The following is a 16,449-nucleotide window of genomic DNA, read 5'->3' as shown; positions in this document are numbered from 1 at the left end:
TCCTGACCTCCTGGCCACGAAGTCGGATCTACTAATGCCGTCTGGGGTAGGGGTGGCGGTATAGTCATGTTAGACTTGGTGTCCAGCATAAACTTAATGAAATACTAGATGGATGGGGACAGTGAGAACACTGGTAAGGTGAATGAATTTAGCACATGGAAACTAGATTGCACTGAATGCGTAGGAAAACCCCAGCATTGTGCCTATAGTTTGTGTGGAGCTATTCCCCACGTGTTTATTAACCAAAGAGTTAATTTTTTAAAGCTGAATCTGAATGATAATTGATAGCAAAATCCAGGTTTCGTGATTTCTCTTTCCCTGTTGCTGGTGCTCTGAGCTCCCATCAATTCAGCTACACTGTTCATCCTCTCCCTGCGCCCCTCCTCCAACATTTGCCCCCATAAAACGCAGTGTTCACATCTCATTTCTCAGCAAAATTATGAGATGTCTTGAGTGAATTCACATTAATAATATTTTAGCTAACAACACTTCCAAGAGTCTACAGACCATTTACCAAGGAAACAAAATTCTTTCAAATACTTGTGTCAAAATCAATGAACCAAGGCTTTTCTGATGTAGTCGCCTAACATTTTATTGTGGGTATAAACATAACTCCCTGATCTCCAAAATTCAGCAATCTTTATTAGGTTCTTTCTTCATTAGGGAGAAGAAAAATTGTTCCCTATAGATTTTTCCATAACTTTGGTGGAATAGGGCATTTCTTTCCTAAAGTAATTTAAACTAATATGAAACTCTTTTCTAATGTAAAAGTGTCTTTAGAACACCTTAGAATTATTGCAAACAAAAAGCAGAATTTATTAAGGCTGTGAATCAAAGAGAAATGCTGTGTGTTCTTGTTGCCATTTTTAAAAAAATCAGAGGTTAATCTTTTCCCTATTTTTGGCTTAGCAATGAGTCTGGGTTTTTTTTTTGTTTTGTTTTGTTTTTTCTTTCCTAATAGGTTCTCTTTGGTTCCAAGGTATTCCCAGCTGCTGAGAGTCACAAATTCTGTCTGAACAACAGGGTGACCTTTTCAGAGATGAGCCAATGTTTGTAAGCTAAAATACAAAGGAAGGAAAAAGAATTTACTGACTGTGTGCTGGAGGAGGAAGGCTCCTCCACCCCCCACCCCCTCCCATGTTCCATCTCTGTCTCCATTCCTCACTGACCTTCCTGGACCAGCAGAACTACCAGCTACAGAGATAAGGTAGCCCACTCAGGCTCTCTGATGTCTTTAAAATTCTCCCTCAGTGTCCACTTGTCTCTTGCATGGAAGAATCAGCATCTGGGACCTCCAGTCTGTGGCACACAGCTGACTGCTCCTGGGAAGGGAAATCAAGGGGCATCCCACCTGCCCTAGGAAGGCAGGTGATCTGAGTTATGTCTATCCACCACCAGTCACACGGGTCACATTTTGTCTGGATCTGACCTGATGCCCTCAGTTCCTGAGGCCTGAATCCACTTAACCTTGGTCTCCAAACTGCTTTGCATTCCTTACCCATCCCCTCTGCCCTTCCATTCTTGGCCCTTAAAACAAAAAACAAAAATCACAGACACAGCAGTTATCACACATCTTCTGACTGTTCATCACAGCTTTACACACTCCTTTCAGATCTTCTCTGCCTTTCTCTCTTTTCTTTGTAAAGCTCACAATTTTGCTTTTTGGCAGCAAACCAAAGATTTCTCTGTGGGACTTAAAAGAAATATTACAAGGCAAACCCTCTCCTGGTACAAGAGCTACAGAATGATTTGCATATATAATCTCTTCCTGTGCCTCCTGCTAGCACGGGCCTTTTCGTCCCCAGTCCTCGTGGTGTAACAAAAGAATAAATTATGGTACTGCTGATAGAACATTAAACTGACAGTCTTCTGAGGCACTGGGAGTTTTAATGGAAACCAAAGAAAATTCAAGATTATACATTTTCTTGTAAATGTATTTCTTTTCTCAGTCTGCCCTCTCACATATTATCAATTTTCTTGCCTTCTTATTATTCAGTTTCCTATCTGCCAAAGAACAAATCTAAAGCTGCCTTTGAGCCAACCTCTCATAAATGGAACTGTACTTGCTGATAGAGAATTAAGGTATTGACAAATCGGTTACAAGGTGTTTAGGTTCATACTTTAAAGATTGAGTTAAATTAATCAACCATAGTCATTTCAAATACTGAATGGATTCCCTTACCTAATATTTTGCCTCCTTCCTATTTCTTGGGGAAGAAGGGAAAAGTGAAAATAAAGGTGTTTATATAGTGCCATCTGGCGGCACAGACATTTAAAAGCTCTGTTTCATCTAGGGAGTGTTTAACTATGCCTGGAAAAGCGTAGCTATTATTAGGGTCTGGTTTGGAATTTCCAAGTGTAATTCTAGTTTTGCTTTACCTTCTATGAGAATAATCGAATCCTGGGACCTCTTTTTGGTGTCATTGAGAATTTTCAGCTTTAATCTGCTGTGTGGAGAGCCAAAAAAAGATAACCAGAAATAGACACAACATTGTAAACTGACTATACTTCGATTAAAAAACAAAAACAGAAACAAAAAAACCCTGAAAATCTATAGGAATCACTGCACTGGTATTTAAATTTTAGACTGTTCCTTACCGCTCCACTTCTGACTATCTCACTAAAATAAAACACTGATTCTGCTGAGAAGAGGAAAATGTTCATAATATAAGAAAATGGCAATGACTACTCCCGTTAAAGTATAATGGTATCCCCTTTTTCCAACTCTTCTTGCTTAAATCTGTGGTTCTTAAATGTTAAATATATAAATAGGTGGAAACAAAGATTTCACCAATAATATTTATTAAAGAGATATACTTCTTTTCTTCCAACAGAAAGGCATACTCTATTTTTAACATTTCTAAGAAAAATCTTAATACTTCAAAAATATAAAACACAAATGACCTTAATATATAAACAGTTCTTACAAATCAATAAGAAAAACAGGAATAGAAATGCATAAACAACATAAAACTGAATGCCATTTAAGAGAAACACATTTCCATTAAACATGAAAATATGGTTAAATTTAAATGAACTATTATTAACCATATGATTAGGAATTACAGCAAAATATTGCTTTTTACCTGCCTAATTGGCAAAAGCTAAAATTATGCTGGTGATAATAGCATGAGACACTCCCTTATGATACTAGGGAGTGTGGGTTGGTACAACTGTTGCAAAAGGATATTTGACAAGAATTAAGGGTATTAACTATATTCCAAGGGGTTTTATCTCATAATTCATGCAAAGATTTATATCTGAAGCTAGTCACTGCATTATTATTTATAATAGGGAAAATAAAAAAATGTATTACTAATATGAAACACTATGTACCATTATAAACAAGGTTCTTAAAATATTAAAGAGATATACTTCTATGAGGACAAGACCAGAGTTCTAGAAGTAGGCACACTGCTAGCAAAGTTCAAAATCAATAAACAACCTTCCCCCTACACATAGAGAAACAAAGCAAATTTAGAAAAATGGTAGCTGAATCAGAAATCATTGTCTAATTTATTTGTTTTAAGGATTTTTAATTTTTATTTGTTTGCTGTTGGTGAAGGTACTGGGGATTGAACCCAGGACTTTGTGCATGCTAAGCACACGCTCTACCACTGAGCTACACCCTCCCCCAACTTACCTAATTCATTTGCTTTTCTCAGGATCAGCTTGCCGTTTCAAAGACAGATCTCTAACTTGTAACTGAGGCTGGCTTTACCTTGTGAGATGCTTCAGGACCAAGAATCTACCTTGACCGATACTCATCAGCTGCTGTTTACCAAAGTACTTCCACCTTTCTTAGCGGGGCTCTCCTCGGGTACCAGCACTGAGAAGCCGATCAGATCTGCATATGTCAGTCATCACCTGCTTCCCAGCTGGTGATAAAGGTGAGTCCTTACCGTGTTAATCTCTGAGGCCGTGATGGATTTTCTTGGGACTTCTTCCTGTTGTGCATTCTTTCATCTTGTGGATAAACGGGTAGACATGATTGTGAACTGAATTATAAAGCATGCTGGGCAAGTCTAAAATGCTTTGAAAAATAGAAGGTATTTAAGATGGTTGAGTCTCAGACCTCACATGATGTCTGCTGAGATATGTATCTGCTGAGTCGGCAGTGGGGGGCCAGTGGGGAGGGTGAAATACCTAATTTCTCAGTGTAACCCATCACCTGGAAATTTCTCCTTAAGTTTGGTCTTCTTCACGTGGTTCCCTGACACTTACAAAAGGATTTCTTTGATCTTAATCTTTTCTTCATTAAGATACTCAGAACTGTGAAAACATGAACATTTCAGGATGGTGGATTTTAGGACACAGTTGTATCCTTTTACTGTCCTAGTTAGAATGAGAGTAACTGAATGAGGTACCCCTGTCTAAAGCAGTTTCAATTAAAAAGCACTCAAAAACCTCTGTTCTTAATTTCAGCTACGTTTGTATAGAATTTTCTTTTCGGAAACAGGATAGCGATCTCTTGATCTCTATGGTTTCAGGACCTCCAACGTCCCCAATTCAAATGCTCCTATTCTGTTGAGCGCATTAGCAGCAATTTCGTAACTGGGAGTTAGAATGGACACGCAGTGACGTCTAAGGGGTTGTTGGGATGGTTGTTGATTATAGATTTTTAAATTAAATACCAGTTTAGTGTCTGGCGTTATTTAAAAGGGCAAGTCTTCCCCAGTAGGAATTTTAGCGGAAGGATGCCAAGCCCTGCTCACTTTACGTCTCACTTCCAACCCTCTCTCGTGGTGCCAAGTTTATTACGGGTTAGAAACTGAGCAGGATCAAGAGGTTCATTTCTAAGAAGTAATCATTCAATGTTCGTATAATTTTATGAAGGCAGTTTAATGATTTCACAATTACATAACCAGAACATAGCATACTGGAAGGTCATGATGAATGCACTATCCTGCAACCCTAAAAATGCCCCCCCACAGAATAGTCTTAATCAAATCATGCACGGAGATTCAATTAAAGTGATACCCAGTCTGTGCTGGGCTCTCTTTCTCTCCTTTCCAGGTGGGCGTTAACTCGGTTTTCCTGAGGATATAGTAAGGAAAGCCTTCCTTCTGTGTTATTCTGGTTGATGCTTCAACTTCCTCGTGACCTATAAGGCACTATTTTGTGCTGCTCTTAAAAGTAGATTCGAGACCCAACAGTAAGACAGAATAACAACCATATGTGAGAAGACCCTCCTCTCAGAACCTGTCTGCTCCTCTCTTGTCGGTGATGTGTGACTAGAGCAGGCAAAGGTCCTGGGCCATGGGCTTCATGCTTCCACTTCAGAATAACTTTTTCATATCCCACTCCTGATGGAAAACTATTTGCAACGTTGTACTGTAGCACTGGTCAGTTTCTGGTATACAACTTTATTAATAAACAAAATAGCACCTAAACAAATTCTTGCCTGCATTCCTAGGAGACATCTACTGAAGATAATGGACTGGTTGCTGACTTCAATCAGGAGCCAGAGCCATTTTTATGACAATGAACTCAGGGCTGGCAACAACTATAGGGGTTGTTTTATTTTCGTAAGATTGGAAACAATGCACTAATATTTTATTATTTTTTATTGAAGTATAGTTGATTTAAAATGTTGTGTTAGTTTCTGGTGTACAGCATGTGATTCAGTTATACATATATATGTATATATAATAGTTTATTTTTTAAAGAATGTCTGTGATTCTAAAAAAGTATTTCTGGAATATCTAGGTTTCTTATTAAAATGTTATGGGTTTGATGGACATAATTAGAAGGCAGAAGGACCTTTCATCTCATGAGACAACTTTATACTCTAGAACTCTAAGGTACCGGTGATCCCTGGGTTACAGTTTTCCTCGTCCTTAGAGGGAATTTTATGCTTCAGGTACTAAAGGGAAGGTGATGGATAGGGATGAACATAAACAGCTATTTGTACTGTCACAGTCTGGAATCTACTGTCTAGAGTTATACTGTCTTAAGAGGCAATATAGTTGTTTATTCAAAAAAAGGGACAGAGCAGGGAGGGTATAGCTCAGTGGTAGAGCACATGCCAAGCATGCACAAGGTCCTGGGTTCAGTCCTCAGTACCTTCATTAAATTAAAAAAAAACAAAACAAACTAATTACCTCCCCCTACCCCAATGGTTTAAAAATAAAAGGGACAGGGTGATTCAGTGATTCCTGCGTGTTAGGGACAGAAGTGAGAGGTAGGTAGTGGGCAGGAACTGGGAAGGACAAGCGTTATGGGAGCCACTAGGAAAGCCATCCAAGCCTGCTTGGGCATCACCATCTATAAGAAGAGACATAGATGTGAGAGGCGGTAGATGTGCTGCTGACAACCTGGGCGCCCGGGCTGGGGCACCAGGCGTCTGCTTGAGGTGCCTGCACTGAACATAGGCAGCGGAGAGGGACTAGACTGCCAGCAGACAGGTTTGCCTGTTTATGAACTGGATTATCTACATTCGTATCAGTTATCCACAAATCATAGAATTGTAAAATAGCTCAAAGACAATGAAAGGCCCAGTGACCCTACAGAATCAGTGAATTCACCTAGTTTTCCACTGAAGTCATCCAGTAATCTTTTTGGTCCATTTCAAAGTCTTTTACGATTTTTCCCTACGTTGGCAATCACAGAAATGAGAGATTGCTTTCAGGTGCTCCCCCAAATCCTATTCATCCCTAAATGCCTTCACAAAAATCTCTATTTAGAAATTTATTCTAATCCCCTCAACTGATTATGATGTCCCTCTTTTACAGTTCCACAACTCCCTTGTCTCTTTTTATGGCCGTGTTTCATTTGACCATCAGTAAATGAAGCAATCGAGCACTTAGGGTGCTGGTCTATGATTACTGAAATGAACAGAAGTCCTTCGTGGTCATCCTTATATGAAGACTTTACTGTCATTTTCTCTAATGGAATTAGAAGTTCAGAAAAATATTTCCCTGAAAAATGTGCATAAGTTTTAAAAAAGATTTTTAAGGCTGTCTTTTATTTTTTGAAGTGCAGGTTAGGTCATGATCATCAACTAGTATTTATGGGTTGATATCACGTTGAGATCTTTTTTATGTCATTGGGTATGTGAACAGATTGAGGAAGTTTAAAGCACTGCCTTCAGAACTAGAAATGACTGCATTGGGACCCAGAAACAGTTGGCATCCTTGCGTAAAAGACACTTGGTACCAATTATTTATGCACTAAATGGGTCTAGCATCCCACATTAAATTATCCACAGTTTTGATTCAATTAGCCTTTGATTCAGTGCCTCAGTCTTTAATGACAAAGTTATTTCAGAAAAAGTTGAGTCTTGGAAAAGTTTCACCTAGCTAAGATTCCCCTTAGGGAGGATGTGAGTCACACAGCACTTGCATTAGCAAATAAAACCACAGTGCATGTCTGCTCCCTGTGGATTTTAATTTGCAGCAACAATAAGCTGCAAGTAATAGGCCTTAGGTTAAATGGTTGAATATACAGTGCAGATCAGAATTAAGATGTCTTGTTTTGAGAAAGGTGAGGTAAATGTCATAGGCCAAGTGTTCTGAGAAACCTTGTATAAATGCCCAGCCCCCTCACATCTAGATATCCTGGCTTTATCTCCCCTCAAAGGCATCTTCTGAGGAATCTTTTCACTTTCATTACTTCTTTCAATTCTGTTTGTATCTTACACTCACAAATCAGGAGAAAGGGACAGCAAAGATGACCAGGAGAAAATTTTAAGTTGTTCAAAGCATGAATTTTCCAGTCAGTACCTCCCCTTGGGGTGCATTTGCATCTCCAAATACAGTGCTCCTTGCTTCTCTCTCTCTTCACTTATTTATTAATTTATTCTTTCATTTTTACATTGGTTTACTTATTCATTCATGTTCACTTAGTCATTCCTTCAACAAACAGAAACCTGTTGAGAACTTACGGTGTTTCTTAATGGAGATGCTATTAGCATTTTGCAAGAGATAATTCTTTGTGCCGAATTTTCCAGTATATTACAAAATGTTATCTCTGGGCCCCATCCACAAAGCAGTTCTCAGTCCCTGAGCAACCTAACCCTGCTCCCCACTTCCATTTCCAAACATGGCAGAAGAACCTGGGTATGATCCATTGCCAGAGGAGATCAGGATAAATAAGACAAGGTTATGGACCTTGGGCAGTTGGTAGTCTCACAAAGAATACAGATAGATAAATCCAGTACAGCGTGACACATGAGAGGAGAAAACAGAGGGATTCAAGGCTTCTCAGAGGACAAAATGCTTAAGACAAATCTTTATGGAAAAATTAGCTAGGTGAAGATTTCTAGGCAGCAGAAGAATTCCAAAGGCTGTGCCAGGCTTCATAAAGATGCTTTGGAAGAGCTGCAAGCAATTTGATCAAGGCTGGTGCATGGAATTGGAGTTTGGAGGTGGTGACTAATAAGACAGGAGGCGTGGTTGTAAGGAGGGTGTCACAGGCTAGGCTGAAACATTTAGGCTTTATTCACCACCTTTATTGGAGGTGACAGAATTAGATCTGAGTATCAGAAAGATCACTCTGGAAAGGACTCTGGAACATAGATTAGAGGAAATAAGACTGAGAACAGGGAAAACCATTTTTTGAGGATGCTGTGGTAATTCAGATGAGAAATGAATCATACTTAATGGATTTCAGTGAATACATCCATAGATACGGTAAGGGCTGCCAACACCTAGCCAGAGACCACTAGGTGCATACCTTTAGTTGAACAAACTGGTTTTATTACTCATTGCAAGTAGTAATACCATGAGGAATCAAGGGGGTGTTTCAACAAGGGGGCATTGGAAAGAACCTATTTGTTGGATTTGAGCTTTAGTTGTGTAACTTGGGGGAGAGTGTAGAGAAACACGGGTTTATTCAAGTGAGGGCAATTCTATGATTGGGTAGCTCAATAAATCTTACCTATAGGGAAGGAAGACTAGAAGGAGGATCATCTTCACTCGTATTAGCTGGGAGACGGTGATGACTGATATTTTTGTGGGTTACAGGGACCTTGTTTTTGTCTCGCTTTATTATGGTTTGCATTGTGTATAGACTTCAAGCACTAGGCTTTGAGGGGTAATAAACAAGGGAATAGTTAACTGGCATTGGTTCAGGTGAGTTTTGTCCATTTTTGTGAAGCGAGATACTTGATCAACAAGCCGAGGACAAGGACTTTGTAGAGAGTGAAATACGATGGAGGAGAATAATTAATGTAATAAGAATCCTGCAGACAGTAGCGACCACACATTTTCCTTTGTGTGTTACACATGGCTGTTTGACTTATCCTAGCAACACCCATCAGCCAAGATGGAGAAAAGTGAAGAACATGTTAGCTAGTTCTTTAGTATCTATTTCCCTCTTTCCAGTAACTACTGATTTCTTTTTGGGATCCATGTGATTCTAGAGAAGTTGACTCCCTTTTTAGCTCCAATATGGAACACAGAAGATAACTTATCCATTTATCTGGCCGGAGTGACTGGTTCAACTGCAGGCTCATGACCTAGGACGTTTACTGTCAATACTGGGATACATACTTGTTTTTCCCTGATGATATGAATGAATAAAGATTACTTTGAAATTTTAGAACCCTAAGGCTCCCAGTGGGGAAAAATAGTTCACATACCAAGGACTAGGAACAAGAATGGCATCAGATGCTCAATAGCAGTGCTGACCACCAGAAGGCAAGGAAGCGATGCCCAGTCTGAGGATAAAGCCAACCCTGAGGAAGACAAAGTGAAAAGACAAAGAGAAGCTTGGTCTTACTTTTTTTTCCCTCTTTCAGTTTTATTAGGTAGAATTATTACAGTTTGACTGAACATATACATTATATTGTATGTAAAAACATATATACAATATACTGCACTTTTTTTTAATTTACATATATGTACTGGTCTTTGTTTCTAAGAACAGATTAGAGCTTTAGTTTTTTAAACTTACATAGTTATTAAAGGAATAAAGCCAACCACAAAGTAAGAATCAACAGAATGTGGTAATCCAATCATAAAGGACAGTCAAATGTGCTTATACATATTCAAGAAATCAGTCATTTAAGTTATAAATAAGTAGTTCATTTGTGTCCTTTTTTTTTTTTTTTTTTTAGATTCCACATATAAGTGACATCATATGGCATTTTTCTTTCTCTTTCTGGCCCACTTGACTTAGAATGATGATCTTCAGGTCTATCCTGTTGCAAATGGCATTATTTTATTCTTTTATATGGTTGAGTAGTATTCCATTGTATATATGTACCACATCTTCTTTATCCAGTCATCTGTTGATGGACATTTGGTGGTCCATCAAATGATGGACCATGATGGTTGTTTCCATGTCTTGGCTATTGTAAATAGTGCTGCTATGAACACTGGGATGCATGTGTCTTTTTGAATTTTATTTTTCTCCAGGTGTATGCCTGGAATTGAGATTGCTGGATCACATGGTAAGTCTGTTTTTAGCTTTTTAAGGAACCTCCATACTGTTCTCCGTAGTGGCTGCACCAATGTACACTCCCACCAACAGTGTAGGAGGGTTCCATTTTCTCTACACCCAAGAGAAGCTTGATCTTGCTCAGAGCATTTGAGCTGTAAGATCCATTTGAAGGCAGTTTTACCTTTGGGCTCTTCAATCCAAATATCCTTTGTTATGTAAACAAGTGTATATTAATCTTTCTGTTGCTTGATACCTTGTCATTCCCTAACCAGGGTAAAGAGTGAAGAAGGCTGACTTATAAGTTGATCCAGGATTAGGACTGAAGTGGGCATGTGCTCTGAGAAGGTCAGGGAATTAAATGTCTTGGCAAAAGGATGCTTTAAATGATGGTAAAGGACTCAGTAGGCACAAATGTACCTGGTATACCTCCACTAAAATTTTTCTTTTCTCTCTCTTACCTTCTTAGTGCCAAAGTCTTGTATTTTCCATGCCGTTATCTAATGTAATTAAATTCAAGTTAAAAAACTATTTTTAAGTATTGCACTATGCTAAATTTTGTGAGAATATGGAAGTGTAGATCCCTGTTCTACTACATAATTAAGGAGTTCACATACACACACCTTTCATCCATTTACTTATTCAACACTTAGAAGCCAGAGAAGGCCAAGTATGAAGAAGAGCTCAAGTGAATTTTACAGATGGCAGGTGCAGTGGGGTTTGAGAGGAAGTAGAAGGCAATCTGCGCTATTCAGCTAGTGTGGGGTGATGAGAGGAAATTCCCCAGGGCTCCCTCTTCTCTCTAATCTGTTAGCATGAAAGGGGGAGGCAAGCTTTCTCTGTTTCCAGGGTGAGCAATGAGGGATCGTTTAGTAGCTCTGTGACCTTGAGCAAGTCACTGAACCCCTTTGAGCATGATCTTTTCTTATTTTAGACTTTTAAATTATAGTTTAAGCCCCTCCTTCTTTCTCAAGATTGTTGTTGAGAAGCAAAATCATAATGGAAGACAGAGGATGTTAACCTAATTTCCAAAGAAAAGTAGGCGATGATGAGGATAATTCATGATGGATATTGGTAGACCAAGAAGCTCTACTTCCCTTTTTATTTTGTTTCGCTTTGTTTTGTTTTGTTTGTTTGTTGTCAAAAAAAAAATCTAATGGTGGAAATTTTAGAAGATGTAGACAAACAATGGCAAACCATGAAGAAGAAGTTGCTCTACAAGTCATAGCATGTATACCTCTGATGATCTTCTCTATCATCTCCATTTTGAGGGCAGCCCCATTGGGCAACTATATAAAATTTTAGAAAGTGCTTATTCAGCTACAATTTATCTGCAAATGTAAAACTGGGATCAAGAGAGAAATGTGCAAAAACAAAAAAAGAAAAAAAAAGGAAACAAACAAACAAAAAGAGACAAATGCACAATAAAAAATGGCCTTTTCTGTTTTGGACCAAAGAAAACTATCCTTACATGAAGTTGTTCATATGGTTCTGCTCTTGTAAACTTTGTAGATTAATTTCTTTATATTGAAAGCTGAGTAAATTAGGTACAAAGTCTCAACACCAGCAAGGATCCAGGCCCACATACACATTGAATACAGTCAGAAGGGTAAAAGGGGAATAGTGGGGTCATTAAAGATGCTGGCTCTTCTCCTCCTTTTATTTAGGCCAAGATAATTTCTCTAAGTCTTATTCCTTTTTTCTGAACTGCATGCTTTATTCTGTTCTCTTGCTTTCTTCTCTGGTCCTTTGCCTGCCCTCTTCCCACTCCTGATCTTCTTGCAGGAATAAGAATTAATTGTATAACTCTCTTCAACATCCCGCTTTCAGAGCCCTCATTTAAGCTGTACTTAAAAGCAGGAGGGTTTTTAAAATCCGTGTGCTGGACACAGAAGTACACATGCGAATTCTGGTTTCTTGGGGATTTCAGAATAATAATAAAAAAACCTCCGAAATGGAGAACCGTCAATAATTTCAAGGCAGTGTAAGCTCCTGTTCTCTCTGCTTCTAGAGGTAACCACGCAGCTATAATCAGGCTCAAAACAAAGAAATTCTTAAGGAATATTGCATATCCTTATTACTTCCTAGCCTGGTATCAATTTGTCAGTGGCTTCAGTGTATAGAGATATGCTTTAGCTTTGTTTATCCCCCCTTAAAGTCCCTCAGAAAATTAATATTTGCAATTGAAACCATCAGATTAAAAACCAGCCAGCATTCAAAGCTGCAAACAACAGAGCCCACATTGTCTAGTTTAAGCAGAAAAGGAATGTATTAAGAGGTTGGGCCCCTTACAGTTACTGAGAGGGCTTTATAATCTGGTTTACAGCCTGTAATAATTAGGCTTCTGGGATTTCTGGTAAAGACTCTAGCCCTCCTGCTTCTGGATAGAGGAATGGAAGCTCGTAAGAACTCTTTTGCATCATCAGCACTGGATATGAGACTCAAATTGTCAGCAGTGGATATAGGACTCGTCTGCTAGAGCCTTTGCTGTAACTACCTTAGAGGGCTGGATGTTTGCTTTTCTTTAAAACTTTATTTACATTTCTTTCCTTTTTTTTTTTAACGGTGGTACTGGGGATTGAACCCAGGACCTCGTGCATGCTAAGCACGAACTTTGCCACTGAGCTATACCACCCCCCCTCCATTTCTTTACTTTTTAGAACAACTTTTTGTTTTGCAATAGAGATTCCCAGGAAGTTGTAAAAATAGTTCAGAGAGGTCCCTGGTACCCTTCACCCAGCTTCCCCCTACTAATTTCATTTTGCATAACCATAGCACAAACAAAACCAGGAAATTGACATTGGTACAATCCATAGACCTCATTCAGATTTCATCACTTTTACATGAATTCATTCATGTGTATATGTGTGAGTGTGTCTGTGTATATAGGTCTATGCAAGTGTATAGATTCATGTAACCACCTTCACAGTCAAGGTCCAAAACTGATCCATTGCCATCAAGATCTCCTTTGGGCTACTCTTTTATAGTTACACCTACTTCTTCCTGTCCCTAACCCCTGGCAACCAGTAATCTATCTCCATTTCTATGTCTTTGTCATTCCAAGGTTATGTAAATGCAATCATATATGATCTTTTTTCACTCAGCATATTGCCCTTCCGATCCACCCAGGTTATTGTGTTGGTTAACAATGAAAAGTGAGATACTTTTTATTGTCAAGTAGTATTCTAAGGTACAGATATATCATAGCTTGTTTAACTGTTCACCCACTGAAACAAAATTCTGGTTGTATCAAATTTGAGATTATTACGAATAAAGTTGCTTTGAATATTCATGTGCAGGTTCTCTGATCAACTGGTTTTTTTTTTTCCTTTTATGGGGGTGGGGTAATTAGGTTTATTTATTTTATTTTACTACTACTTTTTTAATGGTGGTACTGGGGATTGAACCTATGACACTGTGCACGCTAAGCATGTGCTCTACCACTGAGCTGTATCCTCCTCCTGATCAACTTTTAAACCAATGTCTTTCTTAGGTGGGTCTGTTTGATAGAACCCAGGCCAGAGTTTATGCCCAAGCCTCTTAACAGACCTCCCTTTCTCATGATTAGCCCCTGCTGATCATTTAGTAAAATTTCTAACATATCCAAAGTAGACAGAAATGTATTATGAACACCCATGTCTGTCACCGGGCTTCAACAATATCAAGATTCTGCGGCTTTTTTCATTAATACTTCCTCCTACTCTCCCTACAAACACTTGATTATTTTGAAACAAATCCCCAAAATGTATTTTTTTTCTGTAAATATTTCAATATGTACCTCCAAAAATGAAGAACTTTGAAAAAAAGAAAAAAATTGAGGGGAGGTTATACCTCAGTGGTAGAGCATATGTTTAGCATGCATGAGGTCCTGAGTTCAATCCCCAGAATCTCCATTAAAAAAAAAAAGCCAAAAAACTAAAATGCCATTATCCCAATGTCATAGTTTGAGTTCCTCCAGAAACCAGTAACAAAATAAAGACTTGAATGCAAATAATCTATTTGGGAGGGAGATACCAATAGGGAAAAGGGGAAGGGAAGACAAATAAGGGAGGGTTGTGAGACATTAGCAGAAAGCTGCGCTGGCAGGCATTAACTCCTCAGTCCTTGCAGACAGCCAAGAGCAGGGAAAGATTTCAGCAGGCAGAGAAAGCCCTCAGCAAAGAAGTGCAGATGCTGACAGCTGAATTCTAGGTAGCATGCACAGAAGTAGTAAGGGGTTATGAAACCCGAGAACTGACAGCATCTCCTACACTGGCCTGAAAACAATTTACAAGTAACTAGCCAGTGTTCAGATTTTCCCTAGTATCTTGTAATTTTTTTTTTTTTTACAGTTTGTATATCCAAATTATTATCCAAATAAAGTCTATACATTGTAATTAGTTTATATGTTTTTTAAGTCTGTTTTACTCCATTTTCTTATTTTGAAAATTTTAAACACACAACAAATTTGGAAGAATTTTACTCTGAACAACTCTATACCCACCAATATTATACACTAATCATTTTTAATATGATTTATCACATATCTATCATCTATTTGTCTTTTTATCCAAATTATATTTCTTGATGCATTACATAGTAAATTGCAGGTATTAACTTACACTTAAACACTTTAGTATAAAAATCATTGCTAAAGTTCATATTGTTTACTGTTTTTTAAGGTAAAATTAAACATAATAAAGTGCACAAATTCTAAATGTATATTTGTTGAGTTTTGACAACGTATACACCCGTAAGCCACATCCCTGTCAAGATACAAAATATTTCTACCCTCAGAAAGTTCTCTCAAATATTTTCCCAGATACTACCTTTCCCCACTTCCCGAAGCAAACCACTGTTCTGATTTTTTTTAACCTAATGTTGTTTGTAATGATCTCTAATTTTTTCTTCTAATGGCCTGTAGTGATGGCTACTCTTTCATTCTTGATATTGGTAATTGTGATTCTTGTTGGGAGACAATTATCCATAGGTCTCTGTTACCTGAAAACTAGGCTTGCCCCTTGGTGGGTGTGGAGCCAAAAGACACAACCAAGCTGAAGAGTGGGAGAAGGAAGGATTTATTACTTGCAGCAAGTAAGGAGAACACTGGAGATCTTTCCCAAAGCAGTGTCTAAGGATACATGCATATTCATGAAGGGGCTTGAGCAGAGGAGAATTCAGCCTAGAATTGGGGTAAAGGTTGACAGAGTCCAAGCTTTAGTTGATTGAAGTCATGAGGATCAGAAAAGGTCAACATCATCATTCCTTAGGTTCCAGTTGATCTGGTTGTTGAGCTCTGGAGTGGGGTTAAATTCTGGGAAAGAGCTCAAGAATGTGTTTCGGGCTAATCTACCATTGTAACAGAACTGGGGAGTCTTTACAACTGATTTATCATCTTTGCTTGCCTGATAACAGTCATTTGTTCCTCCATTCTTAAGTTCCCTAAAGATCATTAATTACTTAGACCTATTCAAGGACAAGCATTGTGGCCAGGCTTAGATCACAAAATGGCTTCTCTTATGTCAAGACAGCCATGCCTGGTTCTCTTTCTCCGGGGACTCCATGTCCTATCTGCTTCCATCTCTTCACATCTTATGAGGAAAGGCACTGACAGCCTTTGTCCTCCACTAGCTTCTCAAAGATGTTGGTATAGCAAACAAATAGCCTTGGTAAATAGTGATAGTGGCTTCCTCCAGAGCAGAGGGCAGGTTTGCTTACTGTCCAGTATAATAAAGATAATTTCTACTTTAGGGGTAAAAACAGGCAGGCTTGCTTGCAGTATATATTTTAAAAGTTAAGTTTCCCTAAACTCGGGGTCCCTTAGCTGGGATGCCAAGGCACTACATTTGCAACATTTACATGGGCTACTCTGTGTCATTCTTGAGGGACTTGGGGGCCAAAAGGAAGTGATGCAAACAAACATAAAGCTCGTTCTCCTTGCTGTGAGCAACAGAGTCCTGTCTCTGACCAGGAATCCCATTTTAGTCCACAATACCCATGAAACTGTGGTGGGCTAACTGGTTAGCTTTCCTAGTAGGAGACTATCTCAAACGCTTGAAATTCTTGACAGTTCTTAATTTTTACTTT

The 16,449-nt window shown here is 38.6% G+C and overlaps 1 long non-coding RNA gene across 1 annotated transcript in view; it reads left to right on the top strand.

Moving 5' to 3' along the window:
• The window catches only part of LOC116665287, a 43,276-nt gene extending 39,353 nt beyond the window's left edge, over nt 1–3,923 (top strand). Inside the window, exon 3 of the long non-coding RNA XR_004321823.1 lies at nt 3,666–3,923. This is a non-coding gene — a long non-coding RNA (uncharacterized LOC116665287). The remainder of the gene's footprint in view (nt 1–3,665) is intronic.
• The last annotated feature ends 12,526 nt before the right edge of the window (nt 3,924–16,449 follow it).

The sequence above is a fragment of the Camelus ferus genome, chromosome 8 (assembly GCF_009834535.1).
Source record: "Camelus ferus isolate YT-003-E chromosome 8, BCGSAC_Cfer_1.0, whole genome shotgun sequence".
NCBI lineage: Eukaryota > Metazoa > Chordata > Mammalia > Artiodactyla > Camelidae > Camelus > Camelus ferus.
The sequence above is the reverse complement of the archived record's forward strand: the minus strand, read 5'-3'. Positions and strand labels throughout refer to the sequence as shown.